The sequence below is a fragment of the Equus przewalskii genome, chromosome 11 (genome assembly GCF_037783145.1).
Source record: "Equus przewalskii isolate Varuska chromosome 11, EquPr2, whole genome shotgun sequence".
Lineage (NCBI taxonomy): Eukaryota > Metazoa > Chordata > Mammalia > Perissodactyla > Equidae > Equus > Equus przewalskii.
This window is the reverse complement of record NC_091841.1, coordinates 26,691,669-26,705,721: the sequence shown is the minus strand read 5'-3', so window position 1 is coordinate 26,705,721 and position 14,053 is coordinate 26,691,669. Positions and strand designations below refer to the sequence as shown.

General features: G+C 55.4%; 1 long non-coding RNA gene across 4 annotated transcripts; it reads left to right on the top strand.

Annotated features, from left to right (window-relative positions):
• Window positions 1-24: 24 nt before the first annotated feature.
• On the top strand, window positions 25-11,842 carry LOC103567944 (uncharacterized). Of its 4 annotated transcripts, XR_011524154.1 has the most exons (4): window positions 25-714; window positions 1,119-1,419; window positions 5,768-5,864; window positions 11,421-11,842. It is a non-coding gene; the product is annotated as an uncharacterized lncRNA (long non-coding RNA). The 4 variants fall into 4 exon arrangements; XR_548816.2 differs by lacking the exon at window positions 11,421-11,842 and having other exon boundaries at window positions 40-714; window positions 5,768-6,016; XR_011524156.1 differs by lacking the exons at window positions 5,768-5,864; window positions 11,421-11,842 and adding an exon at window positions 2,562-3,014 and having other exon boundaries at window positions 46-714.
• Window positions 11,843-14,053: the final 2,211 nt, after the last annotated feature.

Below are 14,053 nucleotides of genomic sequence, written 5' to 3'. Positions count from 1 at the left end.
GGAGGCGCCGCGCCCGGGGGCCGCAGCCGCGGGGGCCGAGGGTCCAGTCCAGGCTCCGGCGGCCGCGGGCCAGGCGGCGTCGGGTGCCCGGGCTGCACTCCGCGGCCTCCGGCTATGCCCCTCGGAGCCAAAACTTGCGATTCTAGAAAGGCCGAAGGGTCGGCAGCCGGAAGACCGAGTTCTTGAGAATTCGCAGAGCGCCCTTGGACCGGTTCCCTCCCTGGAGGGTCGGGTCGGGGAGGCTCCCGCACCAGGGTGTTCAGTGGCTACTAAGGGAATGAATGAGGCCTTGGAAGCCCCTACATTAAAATATTACAAACTTGCAAGAGGTTTCAGGAGTTTACTGCCCCATAGAAAAGAGGGCGTTGAGGGTGTGCGAGCTGAGTGGCCTGGGCACGCCCATATTTGCCGTCAGGCTAAGTGGCTTCCGGGGCGGGGGTGGGACCCGTGCTTAGACACATTCCAACGTTGGTTGCTTGGTTCATTCATTCATTCGTTCATTCATACAGTACTAGAAAGGTTCAAGGGCAGGCCCTACACCGGGAGCTGGAGGTAGAGGGCAGGAAACTGCCCTCGCTGCATTCAACGATTCAGCAGATCCTTGCTGAGCATCTGCCAGGTGCCGGATGCTGTCCTTGTCGCTGAGGATTCAGCCCCTCTGGACTGAGACCTACAGTCCAAGGAAGGGACGGAGGAGGAAGCCCAAGTCACCAAGTACGCCGGGATAGCCTCCAGGGCGGGCAGGTGCTGGGGAGAGTGGGACAGAGGAAGGGTGGATCCTGATGGGGGAGGGGACCTTGCTTTCTGGAGGGTGACAGCCATGACAGTACAGTGTGACCAGGATGGTGAAAGCTTCCATACCGTGACTGTGGGAGGGACTGCCAGGGGGCAAGGTCAGGAAGGCGTCCTGAAAGAGGGAAGGCTGCTGGGGGTGGGTGGGGTCGGCCAAGTCAGGAGGGAGGGAAGGACCCGCAGAAGGGGAGCTGGGTAGGCAGGATGATGGCCTCCCCTAACATCCACGTCCTAGTCTCCAGAACTTATGAATATTTGTTACATGACAAAGAATAATTAAAGTTGCTGATGGAATTGCAGTTGCTAATGAACTGACTTTAAAATAGGGAGATTATCCTGAATTAGCTGGGCAGGCCCAGTGTAATAACAAGGTCCTTAAAAGTGGACGAGGGAGACAGAAGAGGAAGTCAGAGAAAGAGATGTGACAATGGAAGATGGGCCCGAGACATGCTGTGTTGCAGCCTTCGAGATGGAGGAAGGGGCCACAAACAGAGGAATGCGGGCGGCCTGTAGAAGCTGGAAGAGACAAGGAAACAGATTCCCCCAGAACCTCCAGAAGGAACTAGTCCTGCTGACACCTCGATTTTGGCCCGTGAGACCCATGGTGGACTTCTGACCTACAGAACTGTAAGTTAATACATTTGTGTTGTGTTAAGCCACGAAGTTTGTGGTAATTTGTGGCAGCAGCCGTGGAAAATGAATACAGGGAAGTGTAGGGTGTTAACCCTGAGTGGTCCCTGCCCCTCCCTCAGTCCCCCAGGGAGCCTCAGTCAGGTGGATTCTGCCAGGACTGGCCCAGTGGCTCAGAGGAAAAGTGGCCTGGACAGTCGAGGGAAGGGGCATGGTAGCCCTGGGCCAAGTCGTGATGTGGTGGGGAGGGGTTGTACCTCTGCCTGCTCTTGCCACCTGTGCTCTGCAGGCACCCGCCCACCCAGGCCTGCCTGTGCCCCTTAGCAAGTGCCTCCTGTCCCTGAGCCCCTCAAGTCTTCTTCAAGCCCAGCAAGGTGGGCAGAGCCAGCATCACTGACCCTCTTTACAGAGATGGAAATCTCAGCTCCAGGTACTGACCGTGGCCTGCTCAGCCTGATAGTGCAACGCATACGGGCTCTGAGCCCCCTCCCTACTCAGGCTTCTCGCCAGCCAGTCACCCTGCCTTTCCCTCCCTCCTACAGCACAGCCCTGGGAGAGAGGGGACAGCCCGGCACCAAGCCCTGAACACTGCCTCGGGCCACAGACCCAGGTTCTGAGCTGGCTCTGCTGCTGACTTGCTCTGTGGCCACAGGCACAGGACTGTCCCTTTCTGGGCCTCCTTGCCTGTAAAATGGGAGTTAAGTGGGTCCCAAACAGGACAAGGGAACACACAGCCCTGCAGGCGGCCGTTTCGTGAAAGCATTGTAACAGGAGCTTTGGGGGCAGGTCGGCTGGCCTTGCCAACTGGCCTGGAATGGCTCTAATGATGAAGCCCCCTGAGCCTGCAGGAATGTGGCTGAGGTGCAGCCCCCACCCCCTGCCCGTCTGCTCGGAGTCTTCCATTGGAGGAGGGGCCTGGAAAGGCTCAGGAGCTCCATTCAGAGCTAGTGATAAAATGGAAAGTTGCAGGGGTGGAAGCCTGGAGAGGCAGACTGTCACCCAGGGCCTCATAAAGCCAGGGCCAACTTCAGGGCTCCTGGGAGAGGGTCGGGGGCCCATTGGGGAGCGCTTGGGGATGGGTGGAGAGCAGCAGATTTGGACCCCTCAGCCTGGCCCAAGCCTCTGCTCCCCTCCCTCAGCCTCTAGTGATATGTCCAGCCTGGCTGCCAGGCTGGGGCTCCCAACCAGGTCCCAAAGCCACAGGAACTGCCATCTGCGCTCTGAGGACTGCTGTAAGCCTGCCTGGATGTGACAAGCTTCCGCCTAGTGCTGACTGCCCATGCGTTCGGTGCACTTCTGCCACTGGCCACAACAAGGGGCCCCCCCAAAGACCAGATCTGAGACACGATCTGTGCCTGGTGGTGGGGTCTGTGCTTTGCAAGTGCTCAGACAGGTAGTCACTGTCCCCATTCACAGATGAGGTTGTGTCGCCAGGCCGGGGCCAGAGGAATCCCTGGGGAGCCTGCTGCCGGCTCCTCGTGGTTCTGCTGAACGGACGGGATCTTGCATACACACCCGGTGGCGCCGTGAGAGCCCTGCAATTAATGAGGATTTCTAAAACAGGATTTCATTTACTAAAATTGGCTTTTTTACGCAACTTCTCAGACTGTGTGTAAGGGCCTGAGTGTGGGTGGGGAGGCTGGGATCCTGAGCCAGGGGACGGCCGGGGCGTCCTGCATTTCTGACCCAATGGACGCTTGGGCCACCCTCCCCCCGCCCAGGCTGCACCCTGTGTCCAGGGTCTGGTGCCTCAGCCAGGGCCTGGGCTGTTCTTGCTGGAAGGGCTCCTGGACACCCTGGTGGCGGAGGGGGCAGGACCCTAGGGACATTTGGGAGGAGCTAGGGGCGAGGAAGGCTGCGATGGAAGAATGCCCAGTAGGGATATGCAGCTTCCTTCTCCTCAGCCTGGAGCCTCTCCCCAGCCCTGGGATGAGCCCAGTCGGTTCCCTCCCAACCGCTCGGCTGTTCCCCCAACACAGGACCCTGTGATCGCCACACAGGGACTGACTCAGCCCTTCCTTCCTCTCCCAGCCTCTTCTTCCTGGAAATCGCCCACGTCAGCAGCCCCAGCTCCCCTGGGGGAGAGAGCGGGAAGCCCCCTTCTCCAAGGTTAGCTGGGGAGGATGGGGAGACAGCCAGGCAACAACTCCCAGGCTGGAGCCAGCTCTCCATGACCCTGCCCACCAGGGACCCAGGGCTCTGGAGGCAGGTGGGACAATGGGGACCAGGAGTCTGGGGGCAGGTCTGGGAGAAAAGGGTCACAAGAGAAGGATGGTGATACTCTTGGGGGCATCTGGCCAGGCAAGGTCTCTGGACGGACCCCAACCCGCCGCTCTGGGCCACAAGGCATCCGGGAGCTGGGTAGGCGCTCCACCCGCCCCTGGGAAGTGTCCTCCATCCCGGTCTGAGCCCAGCCTGCGGCCCTGTGGCCTGAGCCAACCCCAGGCCTGGGTCAGCTTTTTCCTTGATTGTTTCTTGTTTCCTTCCTCCTCTGGGCTCCTGCCAGCTCCAGCCCTGCCCTCCTCACTCTTCATGGCCTTCAGAGAACTCTGACCCGGCAGAAGCTGCGATTCGAGATGGGAGTCCCCTGGGAGCCGCCCCCAGCCTCTGCCTGGGACCCCTCCTTGGGAGTTGGGTGGCTGGGCCTTGCTGGGGGACTTTCCTTTGGGTCTTGATTTTGGCCCAGGCCCAGGGCCATGGGGGTTTCCAGAGTGGTGACGGCCCTGTCCTAGGGACTGGCCCAAGGCACTTCCTCCCAGAGGCCTTTGGGAGTATCTCAGCCGCACGGCTGTCCTTTGCCCGGGGGAACATGGAATCAACAGGAACCATCTTCCACACTTCCCACCCCTTCAAAGCGCCTTGTTGGGACTCATTTTGAAAACTCATATTTGCATCTACCTTGTGCCTGGGCTGTGCTGGACTTGAGAAGACACGGATGGCCAAGGCTGGGCCTCAGCCCTCAGGGAACAGATAACCCCCAGGGAAGCAAAGAACCAATTCGAAAACAGCACACTCTGTACCATCATGGAGGCCATTGACAGCAGAGGCCGGCTCTGACTCACCTCTGTCTATGGCAGCCCAGTGAGGATGGGGCTCAGTCAGTGCCTGTGGATTGAAAGAAGAGCCCAAAAGAACAGCAGTGAGAAACATTAGTTCTGCTAGAGGTAGGAAAGCCGAAGGGAGAGTTAGGAGGGCTTCAAGGAGGAGGTGATACTTGAGCAGGATCTGAATGGATGAGTAGGAGTTTGCCAGGCAGAGACAGGAAAGGACATTCCAGGGGGAGCAGGCAGAGGCGGAGGCAAAGGCCAAGAGGAGTGCAGGTAGATGCACGGTGTGATCGGGAAACCAGAGATGTCCAGTAGACCGCGGCGTGGGAGAGGGGGAAAGTCCAGGAGAGGAGTAGGTGAGCACTGTTTTCCTCATCCAGAGTTCATCCCTCTTATTCTGGTAACCACTCCTCAATTTTCTAGTCTCAAGTGTGACTGCCCAATTCCCAAGCTCTAAAAGTGGACCTGAGACCCAGGCCTAGCCAATCTGAGTCATAGGGATGGTTCAGGGATGGGCATACAACACCAATGAGCTTCAGCCTGGGGACTTGCTGGGACTGTTAGGGTTACAAATGCCAAGATGTCACCCCAGGGCTGCTGGCGGCCAGCTCTGCCACCCTGAGGGAAGAGCATGCCTAAGAATAAAGCCCTCATGAAGAAAAACAAAGCCAAGAGAATAACTCTCAATGACATTGCTTGTGCTGCTGGATCCAGCCATGCCTGAAGCAGATATTCATTATAAATACCAACAAATTACAACTGATGTTTAATCTGGTTTGGATTGGGTTTCTATCACTTGCCACTGAAGATCTTGCCCATTAAAGAATAATTAAAGGCAGGCAGGAGCTCCTGCTAGCTGCTGAATGCTATGGGAAGGGAATGAAGGATCTGTGTGAAGGTGCAACTGGATCAGAATTCCTTTTTTTTTTTTCATGTAAATTACTTTTTTGACACAGTAATGCTTTCATGTGGTCCAAAATTCAGAAGACACAAGAAGCAAAAGTCTCTCTCTTTCCCTGGCTCGCCAGGCATCCGTTCTCCTCCCCATAGACAACCAGTGTTATCAGTTTCTTGTAAACACTTCTAGAGATAGTCTCTGCATGTACAAGCAAAGCCCTTCCCATTTTTTACACCAATGGCAATATTTAGACAAGTAGAGCCCCAAAGTACTGCAAGTGGGGGTGGAGGGAGGGCAGACCCCGTGTTGGCGGCAGTCGGAGTAACTCTGCGGGGGCCATGGACAATGACATTTTATGAGCATCTGCTATTCACACTGTCCCACGTCTTGCTTTTTTCAGGTGACACTGTGTTTCTGACTGCTCCATATCAGTCCACAGAGTGTGTCCTCGGTTCACTTTTTACAGCTGCGTAGTGTTCCAGTGTGTCATGATCGACGTAAGTGGGTCTCAGCTGATGGATGTTTAGGATGTCCCCACCCCTTTCCTGTGACAAGCAGCATAGCAATGTGTCACTTTGTGCAAGTGCTGCTGCACGCATGTCTGCGGGCGGCTGTGGAATAAATCCCTAGGCATTTGGGAGTCAAAGGACGCACACAGTTGTCGTTTAGTCAGCTCTGTCCGCTCGTCCTTCTCAGGGGATGTGCCAGGTGCCAGGTACCAAGCCCCCCGCACGGACCACAGGGCCCATTTCTCCTCAGCCTCACTGGCCCCTGGTTCTTGAACTTTCTGATCGTCGTCAGTCTGAAAGGTAAACACCGCACGAGGCAGAGGGGCCTCGGCGTATCTTAGTCTGCATTTCTCTTCGGACGAGTGAGTTTGGCCATCTTTTCTAAGTTTCAGGGTCTTTCGTATTTCCTTTCCCGTGAACTGACTGCAGCGTTACGCTTAGGAAGGTCTCTTTAGAGAGGGGACCCTGGAGGGAGACCTGACTGGAGGCAGGGGCCACTCTGGGGACAGTTGGTTCAGGAGGGAGACAGAACTGGCCCTGATCTGTGGTGTAAAAGCCGGAGTTGGAGGCAATGAGGTCGCAAGATTGGAATTTGGTGACAGATCTGCCATGGGGGCCACAGTGGGACAGAAGGGGGGTCAGGCCAGGCCAGAGTGATGACTTGGGTGATGGGGGGGGCAGGGGAGGAAAGGGAGGGGGGTGGGGCCACCAAGGGAGTTGGGGGGTTCTGGGGGACGAAGACCATGTGCTACCTGCCCGTTCTCCACCCCACATCGTGGGTGATGAAAAACACCGGTCTGATCGCCTCGTGCCCCTGCTCGCACTTCAGTGCCCGCTGACCCTGGGCAGGCCCCTGCTGGCCTCTCCAGCCTCAGGCCACCTCTCCGCTCCCTCTGCTCCAGACACGGGACTTTCGGCCCATCAGCCATGCCCGGCCCCCAGGGACCGGCCCCTTGCACACGCTTCTCCCTTCCCCTCACCTGGCCACCTCTCAGCAGCAGTGTCCCCCCTCGGGGAAGCCTTCTGGACCCCCAGTCGACGTCAAGTTCCCTCGGGGAAACTCGGGACCACTGTCGTCTCTGGGCCATCATCCTATAACTCATGTCCATCCCCCACTGGACTGTAACCACCACTCTCTCCAGAGTGCATGCCACACAGAAGGTTCCAGATGAATGAATGAAGGAAGGAACGAATGAATGGCAGGAGGCTGGGGATAGCAAGAAGGGGGCCACGGGAGAAAAGGGATTAGGAAGTTAAAGAGCCTGAGTCGGGAGCCCTCTGTGAGTCATGGCAGCCGCTTGTGACCCATCCCCGGCCCCCTCTCCCCAACATGGTTCTCTCTGCACTCCGGTGTTCGAAGTTTCTGTGCTGGAGCTGAAGCTCCGTGCGGAGCCGGGATTCTGTCTGTTTGGTTCATCTCTGCATCCGATGCTGATGACGAGCGGCTCGCAGCAAGGGGTTGTGAACCAGAGCAAGCGTGGAGGCAGATGGCTCCAGGGCCCCTGCTTCCTTTTCTCTAAGCGCCTGTTTCTGTGACGGTGGAGAGGAGGACACATCCTGACGAGGCGTTCCCTCGGCGGTCATCTCTCATGGGCCTGCTGTGCACCGGGCGCTCTGCAGGGCCGAGACAGGACCTCTGTCCTGAGGGAGCGGGCCTTCTGAGACTGACTCACAGGGAGGGTATCACCAAGGTGACAGGATGTGGAGGGCTGAGGAGCGGCGGGCTGGCAAGTTATGTGCACATATGTATGTATTTTCCTTCCTTTAAAATCATCCATGCACATCACAAAAGATTTCAAACCTTTTGAGAGTGGACACGACAATAATTCTCGAGCCCCCCCAACCCCTGGCCCCTAGCCCTCCAACCCCCATCCCCAGAGGTAAACCATTGTCCCAGAAAGATTCTAAGGGGCAGCACATCGGAAGGGGACTCAAGTCTTGAGGGGAAAGTGGGCCTCGGGAGGAGCCTGCGGGGAATCAGGAATGGCCGAGCCTTCTAGAACTTTGGTCCAGTGCTCCTCCTGCCCCTGGAGCAGAGATCCTGGGCTGCGGCTGCCTCGCCGCCCTGCTCTCCCCTTCCCGCTCCTCTGGGTGGGGCCTGCTGACTTGGCCTCAGTCCTCTTTCTCAGCACGAAATGCTTCAGACCCTGGGAAGATCTGGGAGCAATGGGAGCAACAGGACGGGCCGAGGAGATGGGGCTTGGCTGGGCCCTGCAGGTCGCTGGGCAGCCGCCTGGGCTGCAGGAAGCAGTGTGCAGGGACCAGGGGTCAGCGAGGTCACAGGGCAGCAGCTGTTCCTGTGACCTCTAGGGGCTGCCGGGCCCAGGCAGCTGCAGCGCCTCAGCTGTCAGGCGGGCCTTGTGCGGGGAGGAGCCCAGGGAGGAGGCTGGGTCTGGGTGGGAGAATCTGGAGCTGGCCGGGGGCCCGGGTGGGTCCAAGGGCAGCTGGCCCCTTGGTCCCTGGGGCCCTGGCATTCCCAGGCAGCCTCAGAGGGAGCAGAGATAGGCCTGGCCGCTCAGGACAGGAAACCCAAAATGACAGAGGCCAGAGTGACGGAGGGACCCAAATACCTGAGCACAGCTGATCGAGTCCCACCTCAGAGACAGCCGCCTCGGGGACCTCTGGACCATGCCAGGAGTGTCAGCTCCATCTCTGGTGTTCCCTGTCCTTGGCTGGCCTCCCAGCCAGTTCTGTGGCTTTTGAGTGTGATGAGCCTTCCCCAGGTGACTGCCCGATCAACCTTTCTTTCCTTTTTTTTCTTTTTTGAGGAAGATTAGCCCTGAGCTAACATCTGCCACCAATCCTCCTCTTTTTGCTGAGGAAGACTGGCCCTGAGCTAACATCCGTGCCCATCTTCCTCCACTTTATACGTGGGATGCCTGCCATAGCATGGCTTGCCAAGCAGTGCCATGTCTGCACCCAGGATCCAAACCGGCGAAACCCGGGCCGCCAAAGTGGAACATGCGAACTTAACCACTGCGCCACAGGGCCAGCCCCTCGGTCAACATTTCCAGTCCCCACCTCTGACCAGTGCTGTTCCTGTCATCTCATCGGTCTGCGGGGGTCTGTGCCCCGTTAACCCCAACCTGTCCCCACAGTCCCAGGCATTTCCCCGGGCACTGCTCCTCAACCACATCTCCTCCCCTGGGCTCAGGCCCTGGGGCTGCCCTGGGACCCTGGGACTCCTTTTAAGTCTGTCTTGGGTGGCCAAGTTGGTGAGCATGGCAAGGTGGAGAGACAAGGGGTTTGGAGTTTCAATCTCGGCCCCATTGCTTACTTAGGCCAGTGGCCTCGACCCTCTTGGAGCCTGCCAGCCGGGTGGTTGGGAGGGTCTGATGTGATCTCAGTGTTAAAGCACACATGGTAGGTCCTCAGAAATGCTCATTCCCAAATAAAAAAAAAATCTTTAAAAAAAATTTAAAAAAAAAAGGGGCTGACCCCGTGGCCGAGTGGTTAAGTTAGCGCGCTCCGCTGCAGGCGGCCCAGTGTTTCGTTGGTTCGAATCCTGGGCGTGGACATGGCACTGCTCATCAAACCACGCTGAGGCAGCATCCCATGTGCCACCAACTAGAAGGACCCACAACGAAGAATATACAACTATGTACTGGGGGGCTTTGGGGAGAAAAAGGAAAAAAATTTTAAAAAAAATCTTTAAAAAAAAAAAGAAATGCTCATTCCTGTGCTTTCCTACCTGAGCAGTGTTTTCCCTGTCCATCCCTGGCGCTCAGCTTAATCCTGCTGTCCTGGTTAAGGACCTCATCATTTTGGTTGCAAGTGACAGAAAGTTCAACTCAAACTAGTGTAAGAAAAAAAGCAGGAGTGGTATTTGTGGTTCAGGTTCAAGGGCAGGGGGCTAGCTTCACCAGAGCTCAGACAACGTGGCCTGGTGCTGACCCCTCTCTCCACCTCCTGGCTCTACATCTTCTGGTTTAGTCCAGACTCAGGACGAGTTTCCCCTCCTGGTGGCAGGATGGCTGCAGCAGCTCCACCCTTGCAGCTGTGTCTTTTCTACCACTCCAGCAGAAGCCCTGGAGTCATTGCCTTTGGACTGTCTGAGGTCATGCGTATCCCTGGCCAATCACTGAGGCCAGGGAGATGCAATGTGCTGTTTGGTTTGGGCGAGGGAGGCGTGTGGAGGTGGGGTGGTTCCTGGGGCACTGTTCCATGGGAACGGGGAGTGGGTGCTGGGTGGCTGTGTCCTGTGACAGTTCCTAAACTGTCTCTGGTCCCCAGCCTCCCCCAGCTTCCCTTTGCCCCTTGCAGCACCACCAGTGCTTTCCTCAGAAGCCTTCCCTGGGGCGCACAGAATCAGTGCAGACGCCTTTGCAAGGCATCCTAGACCCCACAGTCTGGCGCCAAAGCACCGTTCCAGGCCCACCATTCTTTCCTTCCCTCCCTCCCTCTGTCTTCCCTCTTTCTTTCTCCCTCTCCCTCCCCTCCCTTGCATTCCCTTCCTCCATAAATCTAAAGCCCCTCCCCCCACCGTTCCTAGGTATATACCCGAGAAGTGAAAACATATGTTCACGAAAAAAACTTGTACACGAGTATTCACAGCAGCATTATGTTTTTTCAGTTATTTAGTTGAGGTCATAATGGCTTATAACATTGTGTAATTTCAGGTGTAAGTTATTTATCAGTTTCTCTGTAGACTGCATCGTGCTCACCACCAATAGTCTAATTTTCATCTGTCACCATATATATGTGCCCCTTTACCCCTTTTGCCCACCCCCACCCCCCTCCCCCTGGTAACCACTAATCTTTTCTCTTTGTCCATGTGTTTATCTTCCATGTGAGTGAAATCATAGTGTTTGTCTTTATCTGTCTGGCTTATTTCACTTAACATGCTACCCTTAGTTCCATCCATGTTGTTGCGAATGGGATGATTTTGTCTTTTTTATGGCTGAGTAGTATTCCATGGTATATATATACACCACATCTTCTGTATCCATTCATCAGTGGATGGGCACCTAGGTTGCTTCCACGTCTTGGCTATTGTGAGTAATGCTGCAATGAACATAGGGGTGCATAAGTCTCTTTGAATTGTTGATTTCAAGTTCTTTGGATAAATACCCAGTAGTGGGATAGCTGGGTCGCATGGTAGTTCTATTTTTAGTTTCTTGAGGACTCTCCATACTCTTTTCCATAGTGGCTGCACCACTTTGCACTCCCATCAGCAGTGTATAAGGGTTCCCTTCTCTCCACACCCTCTCCAACGTTTATTTTTTTGTCTTGTTAATTATAGCCATTCTGACACGTGTAAGGTGATATCTCATTGCAGTTTTGATTTGCATTTCCCTAATAATTAGTGATATTGGACATCTTTTCACGTGCCTTTTGGTCATCTGTATATCTTCTTTGGAAAAATGTCTATTCATATCCTCTGCCCATTTTTTGATCTGGTTGTTTGTTTTTTTGTCGTTGAGTTGTGTGAGTTCTTTACACATTTTGGAAATTAACCCCTTGTCAGATATATGATTTGAAAATATTTTCTCCCAGTTGGTGGGTTGTCTTTTCATTTTGTTCATGGTTTCCTTTGTCTTGCAGGACATAGCAGCATTATTGACAGTAATCAAAAAGTGGAAACAACCCAATGCCCATCAATTGATGAATGGATCCACAAAATATGGTATGTCTGTGCAATGGAATATTTTTCTGCTATAAAAAAGAATGAAGCACCAACACAGGCTACAACATGGATGAAGCTGGAAAAGATTATGCTACGTGAAAGAAGCCAGACACGAAAGGTCACATATTATATATTCTGTTTATATGATACTCCCAGAATAGGCAAATCTGTAGAGACAGAAAGTAGATTCATCTTTTCTGGCAGATGGGGGTGGGAGGAGATGGTGAGTGACTGCTAATGAGTATGAGGTTTTCTTTTTGGGGTGATGAAAATATTCTAGAATTAGATAGTGGTGATGTTTGCACAACACTGTGAATATACTAAAAACCACCGAACTGTACACACTGAAATGATGAGTTTTATGTTATTATATCTTAATAACAATTTTTAAAGTGTTAAAAAAAAATCCAGGGGCTGGCCCTGTGGCATAGCAGTTAAGTTCAGCATGCTCCACTTAGGTGTCCCAGCTTCTCGGGTGTGGATCCTGGGCGTGGACCTACACCACTTGTCATCCATGTTGTGGTGGCGACCCACATATAAAGTGGAGGAAGATTGGCACTGATGTCAACTCAGGGCTAATCTTCCTCAGCAAAAAAAAAAAAAAAAAAATCCAACACCCCCCCCTCCCCCCGACCATCAAATCCTTTCACCTCTAGTTAGAGGGAGAAGCCACGTGTGTCCAACCAGGACTGGCTCTCAGGTGGCTCAGCTAGGAGCCTCAGGGTCAGAGGAAAGGAAATGTAGGTCACACAGAGAAGGGAAAAAAAAGTCAGGCCAAATGGCTCCTCCCAGCACCAGGGGAAGCAGCAGGGTTGGGCTGTGCTGGGCTGGGTGACCCTAGGTCAGGGAAAGGAAACGCCAAGGCCGAAGTGGCTGCAGAGGGGGAGCAGGATGGAGGTGCTGGAGAAGCAGTCGTGGCCCACCCCCTGCCCTCATCCGCCGGGTGCCTCCCACCCCCAGAATCCCCCAGCTTCGTTCTTGGCATCCATCTGGGTTCCCACACAGGGGAGCGAGAAGGGGCTTTTGTTCCCCTAGGCAGCTCTCCCCTGACCCTCCTGGAGACAGAGCCTGAGTCCTCAAGGGCGGCCATGCGGGGGTTAAGGGCAGGCAGCCTCAGGCTGTGCCAGGCAGGCGAGCGAGGGAGAGGCGGTCACCCTGCCCAGGCAGGGCTGGGCCAGGCTGGGCATCGAGGCGTGGAAGGCCAACTAGGTAAGAGTTTCCTCAGAACCACCTGCTTTGCCCTTGGGCTTGTGTGTCGAGGGCACAGGGTGTGACCAGAACCCGATAGATGCCACCAGAGGGGCTTCTGCCCTCCCAGAGCCTTGCTTCAAAGGTCAGGAGCCCCGGCACAGGTGGAAGCAAGAGCCTCATCTGAGCAAGAGGGATGACAGGGCAGGAAACCAGTGACCCAGCTGAAGAGGGGCCTCGGACCAGTCAGCTGGCAGTCGCTGGGCACGACTTCCTGACGGGAGCAAAAGCGAACCATCTGGTGGTGGAGGCACGTCCACTAGACCTGTCTACAATCTGGGGTTCGCATCCTGCTTCCTTTTTGTTTGAGTTTTAAATGCCTGCTCTGGCCCTCCCGGATCATTTCCAACAGTCACACGGCTCGTATCCAGGCAACGGGCTCTGCTCCCATTCATGCTGAGCTCGAGGTCTTTCCTGGGAGGTCGTGCAGCTGCCTCCCGCTGCCCTGCACATGCCTCCCCGGCCCCCCCGGGATGCAGGTCTTTCCTCCCCCTCTGCCACCGGCCCCCATCCCCCCCTGGGCTTCTGGGTCTGAGTCTGTCATAAGGAGAAAGTAATTTGCCAAGGGGGGACCAGGATGTCACCATTCCTCACAAGGCATCTTTAGCAGCAACATGAAGAGCCAAGAGCTGGGGCTCCCAGAGCCACACATGGGCTCCCCCGATAAGGCCTTGGAGCTTTGTTTATCGTGGCTGAGGGCCTGTTGGTTAATCTCCCCAGACAAGGGTTTTCCAAGGCAGGGAGGGGCGGGTTTGTAGCTGACATTTGGCTTGGGAGAAATACAAATGATATTCTCGAACGAGGGCAACTCTATCAGGTTGTGGAAGAGGGGCCCGGGCTCCCAAGATGCCACATCCAGAGGCTGATAGGTCCCATGGCCCTTCGGACCGCGCCTGGATGCTTGATGTGCGGGGGAGGCCGGGGAGGAGAGAGAATCAGCCCCCCAAGCTGGGCCCTGTCTCTCGTTCTTGTCTTCAGAGGAGGCGCCTGTGAAACCAATGAAACAGAACAGCAGCTGCTTGTTTTCAGAGGGAGACCAGTCCCACCCAGGCCTGGTCAGATCCGTCATCCATTCCACGTCACCGCGGGAGGTGGGAGGCAAAGGTTGGACACTGTTAGGTTACCTATTTATCTCTGACTCAAGGCGAGTCAGCACCTGCTGCTCCCACACACACTTCCCCGGGCCCAGCCGCTGGGGGTTTCTGGTCTTGGCTTTGGCATGTGAGGTAGGACAGCCTGCCAGCTTAGGGCAGAGACCCACTCCACGTTTAGCCAGATGCCAGGACACACAGGCACGGAGATG